At 43.2% G+C, this 18,808-nt stretch overlaps 1 protein-coding gene across 7 annotated transcripts in view; it reads left to right on the top strand.

Moving 5' to 3' along the window:
* Window positions 1-18,808, top strand: part of ANKS1B (ankyrin repeat and sterile alpha motif domain containing 1B) — a 287,292-nt gene that overhangs the window by 123,722 nt on the left and 144,762 nt on the right. For 3 of the 7 annotated variants that reach the window (XM_082256759.1, XM_082256758.1, XM_082256754.1), the window contains exon 1: window positions 17,367-17,455. The exons of the other annotated variants lie outside the window; for them this stretch is intronic. The gene's annotated coding sequence lies outside the window, so the exon portion shown is untranslated. Of the gene's footprint in view, window positions 1-17,366; window positions 17,456-18,808 lie in introns of those variants that run through there. 7 annotated transcript variants of the gene reach the window in all.

Below are 18,808 nucleotides of genomic sequence, written 5' to 3'. Positions count from 1 at the left end.
GACGTAAGAGAAAACTGAATTTTTGTAAAATCTTACCATAAAATTCCTTTCTCTGAGTCCTCTGACAGTCGCCGCCCCCGCCCCTCTTTTGGGGTTTTTTGGACTTTAACTGCTTGCTACCAAACTGAGTTGGGAATGCTGATAGCAGGGGGGTATTTGACCAGTGGGACAGCCCCCTACAGGTGTGTCTATGTAAATTACTTTGTTTTTAACAAGTCTTATGCCTAGCTTGCTCCTGTGGATAAGAGGTGAAGACTGTATGATTGGGTGGCGACTGTCAGAGGACTCAGAGAAAGGAATTTTACGGTAAGATTTTACAAAAATTCAGATTTTTTTACTAGTAATGGCGGCGATCTGCGTTTTTTGCGGGACTGCGAAATTGCCGCGGACAGATTGGACCCCTAACTGACATTTTTAACACTTTTGAGGGGACCAGTGACATTACTACAGTAATCAGTGCTAAAAATATGCACTGTTACTGTAATAATGACTCTGGCAGGGAAGGGGTTAACACAGCAAGTGATCAAGGGGTTAAATGTGTACCTAGGGGTGTGTTTCTAACTGTGGGGTGGCGTGGCTTGTGAAATGATCACGGAGACCTGTGATCCTATTTAGCAGGACCACAGGAGCTCTATGGTGCCAGCTGATTGGAAAAAAGCCAACGTGGTACCAATATTTAAAAAAGGGCTGAGATATATCCCGAGTAACTATAGGCCGGTCAGCCTAACATCAGTAGTCTGCAAGATTTTGGAGGGGATGTTAAGGGACCACATACAAGACTTTTGTAATGAAAATGGTATTATTAGTAGTAATCAGCATGGATTCATGAAAAATCGTTCTTGCCAAACCAATCTATTAACCTTCTATGATGAAGTGAGCTGCCACCTAGATAAAGGTAATCCTGTGGATGCGGTGTATCGGGACTTTGCAAAGGCCTTTGACACAGTTCCCCACAAACGCTTACTGTTCAAACTAAGAAAGGTAGGTATGGACCATAAGGTGAGTACCTGGATAGAGAAATGGCTCCAGGGGTGAGTGGAAAGGGTGGTGATTAATGGGGAGTACTCGGATTGGGCGGGTGTGGAAAGTGGGGTCCCCCAAGGTTCTGTCCTGGGGCCAATCCTGTTTAATTTATTCATAAATGATCTAGAGGAGGGGATATCTAGTTCAATCTCAGTATTTGCGGATGATACTAAACTAAGCATGCCAATATCTTCCATGCATGATGTGGAAACCTTGCAAGCGGACCTGAACAAAATAACGGGGTGGGCAACTACATGGCAGATGAGGTTTAATGTTGAAAAATGTAAAGTAATGCACTTGGGTGCCAGAAACCAGAAAGCAAGCTACTCACTAGGGGGGGAACCTCTGGGTGAATCTAAGATGGAAAAGGACCTGGGGGTACTGGTAGACAACAGGCTTGGCAGTGGCATGCAATGCCAAGCTGCTGCAAGCAAAGCCAACAGAATACTGGGATGTATAAAAAAGGGGATTCACTCCAGAGTATAAAGAGATTATTCTCCCTCTTTACAAGACTCTGGTCCGGCCACATCTGGAGTATGCTGTCCAGTTCTGGGCACCGGTCCTCAGGAAGGATGTGCTGGAACTGGAAAGAGCCCAGAGAAGGGCAACAAAAATAATTAGGGGAATGGAGGACATCAGCTATGAGGAAAGACTACAAGCACTGAACTTATTCTCTCTGGAGAAGAGATGATTGAGGGGGGATATGATATCAATGTACAAAAACTGTACTGGCGACCCTAGCATAGGGAACAAACTATTCAGAGAAAGGGAATACAAGAAGACACGTGGCGTCTTATACGTAGTATAAGTACGTAGGGGGTTCTTTACTGTCAGAGCAGTAAGGATGTGGAATTCTCTTCCGCAAACAGTCGTATCAGCAGGGAGCATAGATCGTTTCAAAAAACTATTAGATGGGCACCTTAAAGACCACAACATACAGGGGTATACAATGTATGGTTAACAGCAAACACACACATCATAGGTTGAACTGGATGGACTGATGTCTTTTATCAACCTCACTAACTATGTAACTATGATCATTCCAGGGAGAAGAATGGTCAGCTGTGTTTACAACAGCTGCCCGTCCCTCTCTCTTAGCGGGAAGCAATCGTGGGTGTCAGGCGGCAAGCAGAGCCGCCTGCCTTGTGCATCTGGATCCCCCCTGACGAGTGGGGGCAGGAGCGTGTCGCCGGCGGCGCGCGCTCGCCCTCTAGCTGCAGGCGCGCCTGACGTATAACTGCGGCGGGTAGTCTTTAAGCGGTTAAATTAGGCACCGCACCTGAGCCCAGGAGGTTACATTTAGGATTACATGGCAGGGAGATCTCGTTGTTGACGTATCCAAAGTATAAAAGAAGCCACGGGATGACTCAACACAGCAAGCTTCACCTATACCTCACATATCACGTTTAGGTGGATTGGCCCTTTAATTTACAATTACCGTAACGGCATACTGGAAATAAGTTATGGTACCCCTTTAAATCACCTTTATTCAGTATGCGTATGTGGTAAGGGCAGGCAGCGGGTTTTTTAATGCAGATGACTTGAAGTTATACAGAAGGAACACTGAGGTGGACAGTGAGAAGAATGAAGTGAGAGGAGGTGTGTGGGGGAGATTGGAAGACGTCTCTGCCTGCAGCAATGACTCACACACTGAGTGACAGCATTCAGACCTCATACAATGTTATAAGATAATACTCTCGTTGAATTAACATTTGAATCTGTTCTAAATCTCACAAAAAAAAAAAAATAGAACCTTGCCAGAAAAATATATAGACATCTGCAGACACAAAATATTGCAGACAAGGTGTAAGAGAGAATGTAAGGACACATACCTAGTATTAAATCAGCCATACAACGATTGATTCAGGAAATGAGTTGACTTGTCATATACGCCTCATGCACATAGGGTATTTAGCCATCGGTGCATGAGAATTCGGCATTTAGGTGTGGGTGGAAGGCACATGCATACTGTTTAGCCCCGCTGCCGGCAGCCTATAAACTCTATGGAAGGCTGACAGCTGCTGTGGCTGGACGGCACACGGAGCGGTACTAGGTGCAGCAGCTGTCAGCCTCTTATAGAATTTTACAGGCTGCCGGTAGCAGACTGGACAGTGTGCATTCGCCTTCCACCCGGAGTCTCATGCACTGGGGCTAAACTGCTGAAGATTGATAGAGGGTAAAAAAAAAAATCAGCTGCACGATGCATCGTTAAGAAATCGCAATCTCGATTCAACCCCCCTCACAATCTTAATCCAGCATTTCCACGATTCATACAGTGCAGACACGTTCTCTGCTCACTCACAGCTGTCAAAAAAGGAAAAGAGCCTCTGGAAAATGTTTATCAACATTGCTCAGCGCTGAGTGATAACAGTAAACAATGTATTTTTTGGTTCTTTTAGTGCCCATTCACACTAGGGCGACTCACGAGGCGACTTGTGTCGCCCCAGGTCGCTTGACATAACCAAAGCAATGTAATTCAATCAGTCCCGTCTTAATTGCCACTACTGAAGTCGCTCCGACTTCAGAAAAGGGTCCGGTACTACTTTGAGGCGACCAGTGATCCGACCTGTCCCATATACTTCAATGGGAGTCGCCTCCTTATCTTAATTGAAGCAACTTGTGATCCGACTTGTCATCCGACTTTCCAAAAAAATGGTATTGAACAAGAAAAGAGCATAATTTTTATTAAAACATGAATATGTCTTCTGTCAACCTGGCCGTTTTTCTTGCAGGCATTTATCGAGCATTTTTTTAGTCAGGCATGTATTTTTTTGAATTTAGTGTCTGGGGGGTCTAAAAAATGTACCTGTCAAGTTTCAGCTCTGTAGCATGTCCAGAACCCCCCAAAAAATAGCATTTTTCTTATAATTTCAGTAATGCGGCTTCTCTCCAGCTGGCTTTTTTTCTTGCAGGCATTTATCGGGCATTTTTTTAGGCAGGCATGTCTTTTTTTGTATTTAGTGTCTGGGGGGTCTAAAAAGTGTACCTGTCAAGTTTCAGCTCTGTAGCATGTCCAGAACCCCCAAAAAACAGCATCTTTCTTATAATTTTAGTAGAAAACTAATGCAGTGTCTTTCCAGCTGTCTTTTTTTCTTGCAGGCATTTATCGGGCATTTTTTTAGTCAGGCATGTATATTTTTGTATTTAGTGTCTGGGGGGGTCTTAAAATGTACCTGTCAAGTTTCAGCTCTGTAGCATGTCCAGAACCCCCCAAAAAATAGCATTTTTCTTATAATTTCAGTAATGCGGCTTCTCTCCGGCTGGCTTATTTTCTTGCAGGCATTTATAGGGCATTTTTTGGGCGTCTTTGGAGGCTTGTGCTTCTTAAAAATGATATGAAAAATGCTCTTTTTTTTTTTTTTTTTAAGTTTTTTTTTTAAGTTTCTGGACAGACAGACAAAAGATGTTTTTCCTTCAATGTGAGTGACCTCAATTAGCATTCTTTCTAGCATCAAGCTAGACATTCCACAGTTCAGCCACTCCTACATCTCCACCATAAACGTTATCTGTACATTGGTCTGCCATACTTTTTTGTAATATGTAAAAAAAAAAACAGGAAAAGTAAATTAGGTCACAACACATCATATTGTGATTGGCCAAATAAAAAGTCGCCTCGCGCTAAGTCGCGCCAAAGTCGCGCTGGAAGCGACGCGACTTTAGTGGTCGTGGCAGTGTGAACCGGCACTAAGGGTCCATTCACACTAGCGCGACTTGTCAGGCGACTTGGTCGGCTGACAAGTCGCGGTCGGTTGGCTGCCATTGATTAGCACAGTACCCGTTCTAATAGGAGCGACACAAGTCGCTCCGACTTAGAAAAAGGGTCCTGTACTACTTTGGGGTGACCTGGAGGCGACTTGCATTGACTTCAATTATATGAAGTCCATGCATGTCGCGCCGAGGTCTGTGCACCGCGACTTCACAGGTCGCCCCAGCAAGTCGTTTCGCCCCTGTCTGAATGGGCTCTTAGATCAAAGGGATGAACTTCGGTCTGTAAATGAGGTCAGTTTAACCACTTAAAGTGATTGTAAAGTCTCTTTTTTCTTTAAAAACCAAACATGTTATACTTACCTCCTCTGTGCAGTTGGTTTTGCACAGAGCAGCCCGGATCCTCCTCTTCTCGAGTCGAGCAGCTTGCTATGAGGGAACTCGAGCCGAGCTAAAGCTTTGTGTGTCCATTTAATGGGCAGACTGGTTCCAGATGATAGAAAGGCAACAGTAACTCTAATAAACAGTAGTTACAACCAAGGTATGCAGAATACCATCTCTTAACGCACAACGCATCGAACCTTAAATCGGATGGGCTACAGTAGCAGTAGACCACACTGGGTGCCACTCCTGTCAGCTAAGAACAGGAAACTGAGTATACAATTTGCATAGACTCACCAAAATTGGACAATAGAAGATTGGAAAAATGTTGCCTGGACTAATGAGTCTTGCTTCCAGCTACAACAATCAAATCGTAGCGTCAGAATTTGGCGTCAACAACATAAAAGCATGGATCCATCCTCCTTTTATCAACAGCTCAGGCTGGTGGTGTAATGGTGTTGAGGGATATTTTCTTGGCCCACTTTGGGCTCCTTAATACCAATTGAGCATCGTTTAAACACCACGGCCTACTGTTGTTGCTGACCATGTCCATCCCTTTATGACTACAGTGTACCCATCTTCTGATGGCTCCTTTCAGCAGTATAATGCATCATATCACAAAGCTCAAATCATCTCAAACTGGTTTCTTGAATGTAACAATGAGTTTACTGTACTCCAATGGCCTCCACAACCACCAGATCTCAATCCAATACCTTTGGGATGTGGTGAAACAAGAGATTTGCATCATGGATGTGCAGCCGACACATCTGCAGCAACCTCGTAAAGCTACCATGTTAAAATCTCTGAGGAATGTTTCCAACACCTTGTTGAATCTAAACCACGAAGAATTAAGGCATTTCTAAAGGCAAAAGGGGGTCCAAACCAGTACTAACAAGGTGAACCTTATAAAGTGGCCAGCGAGTGTATATAGCACAAACAATTTCTTGCAGTGCTTTACATATTAAACGCTCACATCAGTGCCTGGTCTTAAAGAGCTTACAGTCTAAGGTCCCTATCTCACATGCATACATTCACAAGCATTAGAGCAGGAGACAATTAACCTACCAGCATGTCTTTGGCGTGTGGGAGGAAACCCAAGTAAGCACAAGAAGAACATGCAAACTCCGTGCAAGTATTTTCCTAGTTGGAGTTTGAACGCTTGTGCTGAAAGGTAGGAGTGCCAAGCACTAAGCCTTTGTGCTGCCTCTGCACTATGTGTGGCATCAGTGCTTCAATACAATAAGCATGTAGACATGGTCAAGAGGTTTATTTGATGTTTAACCCATCATTAGAATGCAGACAGTACATGATCTGATTCTAAGCTATTTGGGCCACTGAGTGATGGTTGGTGCCAGCTACAGCTCAGACTCTGCTGCCCCTTTGGGATTTCACCACCACAAGAGCTTTAGAGTTTGCAGAGTATGGTTTCGGGAAACATCCACTGGGCGGCAGTTCTGTGTATGCCAGAGCTGTATAAATAAGAGGAATAAAATTAGAAATAATTTCATATGCAGCAATTAAAAGACATTGGGGGCCCCGAGATCAAACTGACTGCCCACCACTGCCTTCCATGCATAGAAGGCTTTTCTGGCCCAGCAGCATAATTTGTGTTCAAGGACATAAACCACTGCTTATTCCAGCATAAAGTGACAGATGCAGCCTACCCTTCCTGGGATATCGGCCAAACATCACATATGTTTGCGTGCCATCTATTAACTTGTGCCATACACTGGGAACAAGCTTTTACAAAAATTGAACGTCAGAATTAAAATGGGTGTCAGCATGCCAAAAATGAACTGGTGCAGTGTTGCCTAAGGTGCGTCAGGGATAAGAGGGATTGTCAGGCTGGACGAGGAGTGTTATATGTTGGCATTTCTGACACGTGGCAAAACCTTTTTTTTTTTATAGCATATAAATGTGCAGCTGCTGTGGGTGAGAAGGATCTGTAATTTTCACACTAACTCCTGTGTTTGTGCTTATTACCTGGCCAGGAGAGAAATTAGAATGCATTGATGATGCCCTGTCTGTAACTCTAAACTGAAAAAAACTTGTTACCTGTAAAGAATATAATATTCACCCTCCTCTCTGCTGCCCATGTTGCTGGACACTGCTGTGTGATACAGAAAAATAACCTACTGAAGTCTTAAAAAAGTCCAAAATCCAGTTATTATGTGATGCACAAGCCCCATAAAATAAACAAAACACTTACACTAAACAAAATTATAAATGCAACACTTTTGTTTTTGCCCCCATTTTTCATGAGCTGAACTCAAAGATCTAAGACTTTTTCTATGTACACAAAAAACCTATTTCTCTCAAATATTGGTCACAAATCTGTGTTAGTGAGCACTTCTCCTTTGCCGAGATAATCCATCCACCTCACAGGTGTGGCATATCAAGATGCTGATTAGACAGCATGATTATTGCACAGGTGTGCCTTAGGCTGGCCACAATAAAGGCCACTCTAAAATGTGCAGTTTTATCACACAGCCCAATGCCACAGAAGTCGCACGTTTTGAGGGAGCGCGCAATTGCCATGCTGACTGCAGGAATGTCCACCAGAGCGGTTGCCTGTGAATTGAATGTTCATTTCTCTACCATAAGCCGTCTCCAACGGCGTTTCAGAGAATTTGGCAGTACATCCTACTGGCCTCACAACCGCAGAACACGTGTATAACCACACCAGCCCAGGACCTCCACATCCAGCATCTTCACCTCCAAGATCGTCTGAGATCAGCCACCCAGACAGCTGCTGCAACACTCGATTTGCATAACCAAAGAATTTCTGTACAACCTGTTAGATTCCATCACAGGGAAGCTCATCTGCATGCTCATCGACCTCATCAGGGTCTTGACCTGAATGCAGTTCGTCATCGTAACCAGCTTGAGTGAGCAAATGCTTACATTCAATGGCGTCTGGCACCTTGGAGAGGTGCATTTTGTTGATGGCATTTTGAATGCACAGAGATACCGTGACGAGATCCTGAGGCCCATTGTTGTGCCATTAATCCACAACCATCACCTCATGTTGCAGCATGATAATGCATGGCCCCATGTTGCAAGGATCTGTACACAATTCCTGGAAGCTGAAAACATCCCAGTTCTTGCATGGCCAGCATACTCACCGGACATGACACCCATTGAGAATGTTTGGGATGCTCTTTGTCGGCGTATACGATAGCGTGTTCAAGGTCCTGCCAATATCCAGCAACTTCGCACAGCCATTGAAGTGGACCAACATTCCACTGGTCACAATAAACAACCTGATCAACTCTATGCGAAGGAGATGTGTTGCACTGCCTGAGGCAAATAGTGGTCACACCAGATACTGACTGGTTTTCGGACCCCCCTGGACCCCCCCAATACAGTAAAACTGCACATCTTAGAATGCATTTATTGTGGCCAGCCTAAGGCACACCTGTGCAATAACCATGCTGTCTAATCAGCATCTTGATATGCCACACCTGTGAGGTGGATGGATTATCTCAGCAAAGTGCTCACTAACACAGATTTAGCCAGATTTGAGTTCAGCACATGAAAAATGGGGGCAAAAACAAAAGTGTTGCGTTTATAATTTTGTTCAGTGTAACTTACCTTCCTTGACAAAGCCAATTCCTCATTCATTTGTGTCTCACAAGCTACCTCCCCCAGACACTGATCAACTCTAGTAGGAGGGACCAACTGATCAGCTCACAGTAGGAGGGTTTCCAAAACACAGGCATTGCTGTCAATCCAGAAAGAAGTGGGCAGGACTAGGTGTGGCCAGGTGCTGATTAGCAGGCTACAGGCTTGTAAATATCAGTGACAAGGCTGATAGTCACGCCCCCTGCAACATTTATTCATCCCACTTTAGTGAAAGCAGGAACAGCCCACCGGAGAGTGGCAACTCTGCTCTGAATTCAGGAGCAGTGCAGCCTTGTCACCATACAATCACAGGAAGTTATTAGGTAGACTTAAAGTAATTGTAAATGAAACATTTTTATTTGAAAAAAAAATAACAAACATGTCATACTTACCTGCTTTGTGCAGTGGTTTTGCACAGAGCAGCCCGATGCTCCTCTTCTTGGGTCCCCCGCCGGCACTTTGGGCCTTCGTTGAGTGCCCCCCATAGCAAGCCGCTATAGAAGATATGTATTTAAGGTGCTTTAGTGTACCTCATTTAGTTCCTAAAGAATGCAGTGCGGGAAAAGCGTGTTCCGTTAAAAACGCACTGCCTTTCAGATCTGCTGTGGGTGCCAATACATTGTTAACGGCACCCCAAACGCAGTACGTTTCACCTGGTGGCTCTGAAGAAGAGGTTAACCCTTGAAATGCGTCAGCCCATTGGACCTCAAATTTCTGTCTTGTGGGTTGTTTTACCATGGATGGAATTATGCTGGAATTTATGATGTGCTTTAAACCACTTCAATACAGGGCACTTTCACCCCCTTCCTGCCCAGGCCAATTTTCTCCTTTTAGCGCTGTTGCATTTTGAATGACAATTGCGCGGTCATGCGACACTGTACCTAAACCAAATTTATGTAATTTCCCCCCCACAAATAGAGCTTTCTTTCGGTGGTATTTGATCACCGCAAGGTTTTTTCTTTTTTGCTAAACAAATAAAAAAAAGACCTAAAAGTTTGAAAAAAAAAAGTTTTTTTGTTTATGTTATACAATTTTGTAAATAAATAGTTTTTTTCCTGCACTGATGAGCACTGATGTGACTGCACTGACAGGCACTGATGAGGAGGCACTGATGGGTTGGCACTGATGGGGTGGCACTGATAGGCGGCACTGATAGGCGGCACTGATAGGCACTGATATGTGGCACTGATAGGTAGCACAGATATACAGCATTGGTTGGCACTGATAGGCGGCATTGACGGGCACTGATAGGCGGCACTGATGAGCACTGATAGGTGACACTAATGGGCACTGATAGGCGGCACTGACATATGACGTCCGGTCAGTATGATGCAACCACTTTCCCGACGTCAATCGCCAATAGGGCGGGCGGGAAGTGGTTAACAACAGCCAATTTTGTGAGTATAATACTTACCACTTTTTTATTCAGTAAACTATTCGTCTTAGGATAATGCTCTAGGTAGTGTGCCCTGTGTTTCTTTTGTATGGTTTCAGTGTTTCAGACTTCCCAATTCTTTGAGGGCAGCAAGACCTTTATTATCCACATAGAACCAAGATGGAGACATAGCATACTCATCTGGAGTGGGCACTTTTCCAAGCGCAGGAGATTGTTTTGTGACTGTTTGTTGTTACAAGATCACCTGGCACCACAGTACCATGCGATTTGGTGCGGCACATTTTTAAAAACAGTGCATGGAGTTTTTTTGTGTGTGATCCAGAGCAATTTCAGCCCAGTCAAACAAATAGGCTGAAAATCACACTGCAAGGGAACTCACAGACATGCATACCATGTTCGTGTGCAATTCTAGTGTGAACCATACCCTAGTGTTCTCCGTTGTTTTTCCTTTTTTATATTTATTCATTAACTGTGTACTGCCATTTGAATTTTTTTATATCACTTTTTTCTACCGTCTGTTTTTTCTTTCTGTGAAATAACAAAATAATTAGGATAAATGAGGAGCCATTTATTTGCTGGAGAACAGACCTAAAATAGCTGAAATCAGCTTCTGTAACCATCAGCCATTTAATTCCCATTATCACTGAAAAACTATGTTTTTTTCATCATCCCCAATGACTCTCAATTTTCACTGAAATTTCAGGACAGTGAAAACTCCTAATTTTGCTCATCCTAACTCATTCACGATCTATCCAAAACTAAAAAAAAAAGGAAAAAAGTTTTGGCTTACATAGATTTCAACCACTTGCCGTCAAATCATGTTGACTTCAGGTGGTTGTACCGGGATGATGCCTGCAGCTGTAGGCCTTACCCCTGTACCGTTTTTTAAACCCTACGTATAGCAATCGGAGTTGTTAGTAGCCCCTCGATTGCTATTACAAGCAGTGGGAGGGGACCTCCTCCCACCGCCTTCCACGGCTCTCTCGAGGTTTCCCGTCCCACCTGGAGATCAAACTAACAGCAAGCATGGAGACCCATACAATGGCTTTGACCAGGTCTCCTATATGGTGACCTGAAAGCGATTACATGACATCAATTCCAGTTTACCTGGCTATCAACCGCACCATTTTTTTTTTTAATCTAAAGTATTCAAAAGTGCAGATTGTGGCATTTTGAATGCTTTTAAGTGCGAAGGAGGGATTTGGGGTCTTATTGACCCCAGATTCCTCCATAAAGAGTAGCTGTCACATGCCTAGTGCTGTCACAAGGATGTTTACATTCCTTGTGACAGCAAAAAAAAAGTGATAAAAAAAATGTAAAGCAACAGTGTAAAAAAAAAAAAAAGAATAATAATAATAAAAAAAAAGAAAAAAATGTATTAATAATAATTAAAAAAAAAAGTGAAGTGCCTCTTCCCCCGCGCTAGCACGCAAAAGGCAAACAGCGAGCGCCCCACACATGGGAGGTGTCGTCGGTAACATCAGATCATGGGCAATAATTCTGGCACTATACCTCCTCTGTAAATATAAATTTGTTAACTGTACAGGCTTTTAAGGCATCGCCTATGGAGAGTAAAACTTACGTCAATTGTCACCGCTTCGCAGGCGTGCGCAGTTTTACAGCTTGACATGTTTGGTCTCTATTTACTCAGCGTGACATCATCTTTTAAATTTTACAAAAAATGTATGTTTTGCGTTTTTTTGCATTCAAATTTTAAAGTGTATTTTTTTCCCTAAAATTGTATTTGAATGTGACATAACAAATTTCAAATCCCACCAATTTATTTTCTAGGGCCTTTGCTTTAAAAAATATATAATGTTTAAGGGTTCGAAGTAATTTTCTAGCAAATATATATATATATGTTTTCACATAAAGTGCTAGGAAATGCCTGGTCTTCAAGTGGTTAAAGTATAAATTATGGTTGCACAGTTTTCCAGAGTTTCCTCCATAATGTAGAACTTGGGTCCAACCTTTTGGCCTCTCTGGGCCACATTGAGTGTAGAGAAATTTTCTCGGGCCGCATATATAATATATACTATGGTTAAGGCATGTAATAAAATGCCGCCGCGCCCCCCGCACTAATTTAACACAACTAGAGGATAATCAAATTAAATGGAATCAGTTTACAGAGGTTTACTTCTTCTGAGAGATATTAAAGGAACACTCTAACCACCATGGCCACTTCAGTGATTTGAAGTGGTCATGGTGGTAGGAGTCAGAAACACTGCACTTGCTCGCCTCCCCCCCCCCCTCCCCTCCCCTCAGCCTCTGCCTACCGTTAGTTGGAAGCTGCTGTGGCCGTGCCCCCGACCCGACTTCCTTCCCCCCCAGCAAAAAATAAATTTTCAGAGGGCAGTGGGCCACATTGCCTGCAGTTCTGGGCCGCATGCGGCCCTCGGCCCGCAGGTTGGACATGCCTGATGTAGAATGAACTCAAATAAATTCGGAAGACCAACTAAGAGTCTGTGGCACCAGCTACTGCAAGAAAATCCCACACTTGGGTCTTCAAAATCTAATAAAAACCTTTTGGGTGAATCAAAGTAATGGCAACTATCAAACCAGAAAGCCCAACTAGGAGGCAGTGACACCTTCATTATGACCTTTAGGGAGTGGGTTACAACACTAACTAATACAAGGAAGTCTGACCAATAGGTTTTCAAGATATATACAACCCAGTAAGTGAATCAACCTTATGGCACCTACCAAAACTTAAAGTCCAGCCAACTGGCAGCGACACTTTCATCATCATCTTGTGGGATAGGGTGTCAAAACTACTGCAAGAAAATTTGATCATTGGGTCATCATAAAAAATTGATGTTAGGTGCAGTTGACCCTAAAAAATAGGAAGAAAGCACTTTTGCCTTCAGCATGCCATGAAAAGAGGGTCTTTCAACATAGGAGTTAGTAATGGAACCAAAAAACAGTTTTCCCCCAAAAAGGTAAATGGCTTACTGTATGTCCTTGGTATTTATAAGAGATAAGTAACCAGAAGATGATGAAGGTCACTCTTCTAATTAATTTTAGCATATCTTTTAGCAAGAACTATAATATGCTCACAGTAAATTGTAAATGGCCTGAGGTTAAACTATTACTTATTAATACATTCTTTGCCAGTATAGCTAACCCCTGTTGGTTTGTTTTCTTCTGTAGTATATCAGCTCTTTGCGTGTCACTCATAAGAAATAAGCCTGGCTGACAAATTATTACATATGGAGCTATGTGGAGTGTTTTGAAAGTATGGAGAGATTGTATCTTGTGGGTTTCAATGAATCTTTCAAAGAATCGGCAGAAAGTTCTGCATTATACATGACAGTGGAGCAACTATACTCCCACATAATAATGAGTTTCAATGACCTTCACAGACTGCTTTTCAGCCTATTGTGCCATCTTCTTGTGTGACGCATTATACGCACTTACGCTCCTGTCTGTGCTACCCATTGGTAAAATGTGTGTAGTAAGAAAGAAATGATTTAGCTACAAATAATGTAAAGGTGGGACTTCAAGGGAGCTATCTACTTGTGTGATATGTTATATGCACTTACATGCTTGACTGTGCTACCTACTGTTTTATGTGCAATATGTTGTAAGAAGGAAATTATTTATCTACAGTGTAAGGCCCCATTCACACCTCAGTGTTTTGTAGCTTTAGGCTCGAGGCTCGAAAAAGCTGGAGAAAAAAATTAATTATACTTTATGGAGATGGTTTACATCTCCATTCCAAGTGGCCTGAAGGCAAACACCTGAAGCTCCAAAAAGTTCTGGAGCTGTTTTTGTAGTTCAAATTGAGCAGATTTGCCCGCGTCGTCCCTGCTAGAGGCCGCATCCATCTTCGCCCGTCTTCCTTTCTGGTCCGCCGACTTCGACTGTACTACTGGCTGGAGCTGCATGACGTCACATCCACGCATGCGCGCGGGAGCCACTGGTCACGGCACAGGGCTCTGAAGAAACGGCACGAGCGGCCATTCATTCAGAGCACTTGTGCCGATGTCATCGGCTGCATGCAATGTAAATATTTACGGTAAGCCTTATTATAGGCTTACCTATAGGTACAAATTATAAGGGTAAGTTTACAATGACTTTAACATTTATTAACCACTTGCCTACTGGGCACTTTTACCCCCTTCTTGCCCAGGTCAATTTAAAGCTTTCAGCACGCTCATACTTTGAAAGACGATTGAGTGGTCATGTATCCATGTGAAATTTTTATCATTTTTTTTCACACAAATAGAACTTTCTTTTTGTAGTGTTGAATTGCAATAAGTTTTTTTTATTTTTTGCTAAACAAACAAATAAACCCAACAATTTGAGGGAAAAAAAAAACAAACATTTTTCATAGTTTGTTCATAAATTTTGCAAACAGGTAATTGTTCTTCTTTAATGATGTGCGCTGATGAGGCTGCACACTGATAGGCTGCCCTAATGGGCATTGATGAGGTGGCACTGGTGGGCACTAATGAGGAAGCACTGATAGGCTACTCTGATGGGCACTGATAGGCAGCACTGATTGGTGGCACTAATGGGCACTGAAAGGTGGCACGGAAGGACACTGAGAGGTGGCACAGATAGGTGGTACTGATGGGCACTGATAGGTGGCACTAATGGTCATTGATAGGCGGCACTGATAGGAACTGGTAGGCGGCACTGATAGGATGCACTGATAGGTGACACTAATGAACAGGAGGCACTGATTGGCAGCACTGATGGGCACTGATAGGTGGCACTGACTGGTTACACTGCTGGGCACTGATTGGCAGCACTGGTGGGACTGCACTGATAATCAGTGCCGATTTCCCTTTAACACAAGCCAGTTATCGGCTTTCTTCTCTCCTCGTGCTGTCATTGCGCGGAAAGAAAAGCCAAAAACCAGCTTGTGTTTACATCCTGTGATCAGTTGTCATTGGACACAGCTGATCACTTGGTAAAGGGCCGCTGTGGTTGGTCCTTTAACCCGAGCTGTGATCAGCTGAGTCGGAAAGATGTCCATGGATGCCTATCTGCAAACTAAGCCTGCACTGTAGCTGTCTTTCGGCTATAGAGTGGGCAGAAAGTGGTTAAATAGCATTTTTGGTTTGTGGTGCTCAAATGCAGTGTAGTTCCGCTTTTTTTTTTTTTTTTGCCATAATCTGTCAATGTCATCATTCTCTGTGCTTGAAGGGTGTAAAGCACTTTGGTTGTTCCATGTCATTAGAGAATGTAGAGTCTTTTGTCTTTAGTAGCAACAGAGGATCTTGAAAACAACACTATTTTGCAGAGGTGCCAAGCAGGAAATCGAGCCTGCATATATATTGAGCAAATATGTCTGTGCCATATACCTACAGTATAATATAACATACTTTCAGGGCCAAATTTATTATTAGGCACACTAGGCTTGTGCCTATAGGTGGCAGAGGGAAACAGACAACTTTACATTGTGCAGTTATTGACCACACATTTGTTTTTTTTTACAAAATTAGCAGATATACAGTCATGTGATAAAACTCTATTTACACAATTTATTATTATACTATTATACACCATATTTATTATTATTTACACAACTCTATTTATTATAAACTAGGTTAAGACCGATAAAGCATTCTCTGTATACAGACAGCAGTGAGGGAAATATAGCCCTGCATATTATATAATGAAGTAAGATTTTGCATACATTAGTGGACCTTTCAGTTATTCTGCATGGATAAATTTCTCACATGTCACAACATAAAGCATCAGTATTTTTTTTGTCAGAAGAGCTCAGAATCATTAAAAAGCAGTTGTTGAGCTCTAGTATGGTGCCTTTGCTCTGGCTGAGATGATGACCTCAGTCTGTCTGCTGCAGGCAGAATGAAGCATTTACTTTAATTTATTTCCACCAGTAATTAGAATTTACATCATAACTTTGTAGCAAGTGACAAAGTTAGAGGCTTCAGCAGGGGCTAATCTGTTTCATATATTTGTGAACACAGGAAACTTCTGCTCATTTGCTCCCCCCCCCCCTCCGGTGCCACATTTGGCACCTTTCAGGGGGGAGGGGGGAACAGGTACCTCTTTTTGACAGGTGCCCTTCTCCACTTCCGGGAGATGGCGCCTCTGCGCTGTCCCTTGGAAGTTTGGCCCCCTCCTCTTTCCCCCTGCCTCCAAGCCAATCCGAATGCGCAGTGCGCTTCGCGCATGCGCATTAGGGACTCGCCCATGAAGCCGTAAGGCTTCACTGCGGGGTTCCCTCACCGGCAATGGCAGCAGCAGCACCCGACAGCCGATGCAAACATCGGCTGCGGTGCTGACATTGCTGGACTCCAGGACAGGTAAGTGTCCTAATATTAAAAGTCAGCAGCTACAGTACGTGTAGCTTCTGACTTTTAATTTTTGGAGGGGGAGGCTAGAGGCTGGAACACGGCTTTAACATGCGTAGCAAATGTTTATGCTATTTAAAGTGGTTGTAGAGTCACTGTTCCTAATTCCTAGAATCCCCTCTGTTATAGGAAGCTATGTTGCACAGTGTCTTTGTTTTTTTTTGAAATTAATAAATTATGCAGCTCAATACTTTGTTTTAGAGCACTGCTGTGCAGTCACGTGACCTCCCACCTCTCTCCTTCCCCAAGTTGAGGACTACAGCGGAAAGGGCTGGGATTCCCTTCTGACATCAGACGGGAGGAGAGCTGCAGGAGGGCATGTGACCATACAGCGGCACATAATAAGGTATTGAGCTGCATAATTAAAGAAAAAAAAAAGAAACTGCAACATAGCTTCCTATAACAGGATTTTAGTAAACAGGCAAAGTGACTTTACACAGAATAGCAGTAGGAGGAGAGGGGTGGGACTGGGGAGTAGATCGGCTCTCACATCGCTGACTACTCAACAGCTGACAGGCAGGGGATAGAGGAGAGCAGCGGGATGATGGAGGCACGTAAACTGACCACGGTATCATGGATCAGCAGCCATGATTACTGTGGTGAGCACACACAGGGGGACACAGGAACAGGCAGGATCAACCAGGTATTTTACAGCATAGAATGGGACAAATGACACTGCACGAGCACTATGCTGTATATCGTGCTTTAAAGGAACAATATATGTTTTTTTTTTGTTTTTTTTTAGGGTTTAAACTGCTTTAACACACATTTATAGAGCTATTTACAGTTTTTATGTATACCTAGAAGAACATTAAAAAGGCTACAACTGTCTGTTTAGAAGCCAGCATTATAATAATACGGTTTTAACATTATTTTATGATTTGAAAATTATCTTTTCCAGATGCTGCTTCTCTGCCATTGTTCAGTTGTTCTCTCTTGTGTCTGGTTCATCTGCTGAAAGTACAGAAAAGTCCTATTACTCTCTGCCTCCTAGGTGAATGTCATGATTTATGAAGTGGTCGGATTAAATCTAATAAGAGTGGTACAAGATAATCCACACTGGGCTAAATTAGATCTCCGCCTTACGCGCTTTGCATAATTACTGAGTGCTTGTTTCATTATCGGGAGACAATCATGGACTAAAAACTGTAACATGTCTGATGGGGAATGGTTTATCGATCTTAGAAAAAATTCTAAATGTCATACAGAAATAATAGGTGTTTGTGTGTTTTCTATACAGAACAAGCAAAAAAGTGCTAATAAAATCTGTGTTCAAATAAAATAGGTTTTATTCAACAGTGCGGTTAGGCTATATTTGCGTTGTCACTCCACTGTTATTAGTCTACAATGGGCTCCATTCACAGAACCAGATCACATGCTGTATTTAGGTGTTTTCCCAAATACCGAATGCGATCCTGAAAATGTCAATTCACTACTGCTTTATGCAGTATTTACAGCATAAAGCAAAAATGCTCGGTAAATACCGCATTAAAATGAGTGAAAGTCAATTCACAAAAAAAAAAAAAAAAACGCATGCAGTAAATAAGTTGTGGTCCCGACATGTGATATTGAAGGAACCGGCAGCCACTGGCATCCATAACAACCTTATTGTTGAGGAGTGGGCAGCTGCCATGTCCTTAACAACCAAAGAGTCATCCCCGCTGACAGCTGAAAGTAAAAAATAACAATTGCTGGCAGTTAAAAAATTGTGAAAAAAAAGCATGACCCCCCCAATCCATACCAGGCCCTTTGGGTCTAGTATGAATTTTGAAGGGAACCCCCACACCAATTTAAAAAAAAAAAAAATGGCGTGGGGTCCTCCCAAAATCCCTATTAGACCCTTATCGGAGCATGCAGCCTGAGACGTCAGGAAAGGGAGGGGACTAGCGAGAGCCCCCCCCCCCCCTTAAACCATAGCAGGCCACATGCCCTCAACATTGTGGTGGTGCTTTGGGGCATCGCCCACCCCTCAAAGCACCTTGTACCCATGTTGATAGGGACAAGGGCCTCATCTCCACAACCCTGGCCAGTGGTTGGGGGGTCCTCCATGTGTAGTGTAAAAAAAGACATTAGACAGTTTCTGACAAGTCCTTCATTTTAAAAATAAAAATGCCACCCGGTGTAGATCCATCGTCAATCACGACGCCCGACAACATTGCCGACCCCCCCAAAAAAAAAAAAAAGGTCTGCTCCTGCTAAAGGCTCCTGCTGTCTGCCAGCTCTGCCATCTGACAGTTCTTAAATAACTAAGGGCGGGCCACTCAGTGACAACACAAGGTGACCCCCACCTCCTTGTGACGTTGTCAGCCAGGGGCATTCGGGGTCAATGACGTCACGAGTGGCGGTG

Source organism: Pelophylax lessonae (genome assembly GCF_965119305.1).
Source record: "Pelophylax lessonae genome assembly, chromosome: 4".
Taxonomy (NCBI): domain Eukaryota; kingdom Metazoa; phylum Chordata; class Amphibia; order Anura; family Ranidae; genus Pelophylax; species Pelophylax lessonae.
This window is presented reverse-complemented; position numbering and strand designations above follow the sequence as displayed.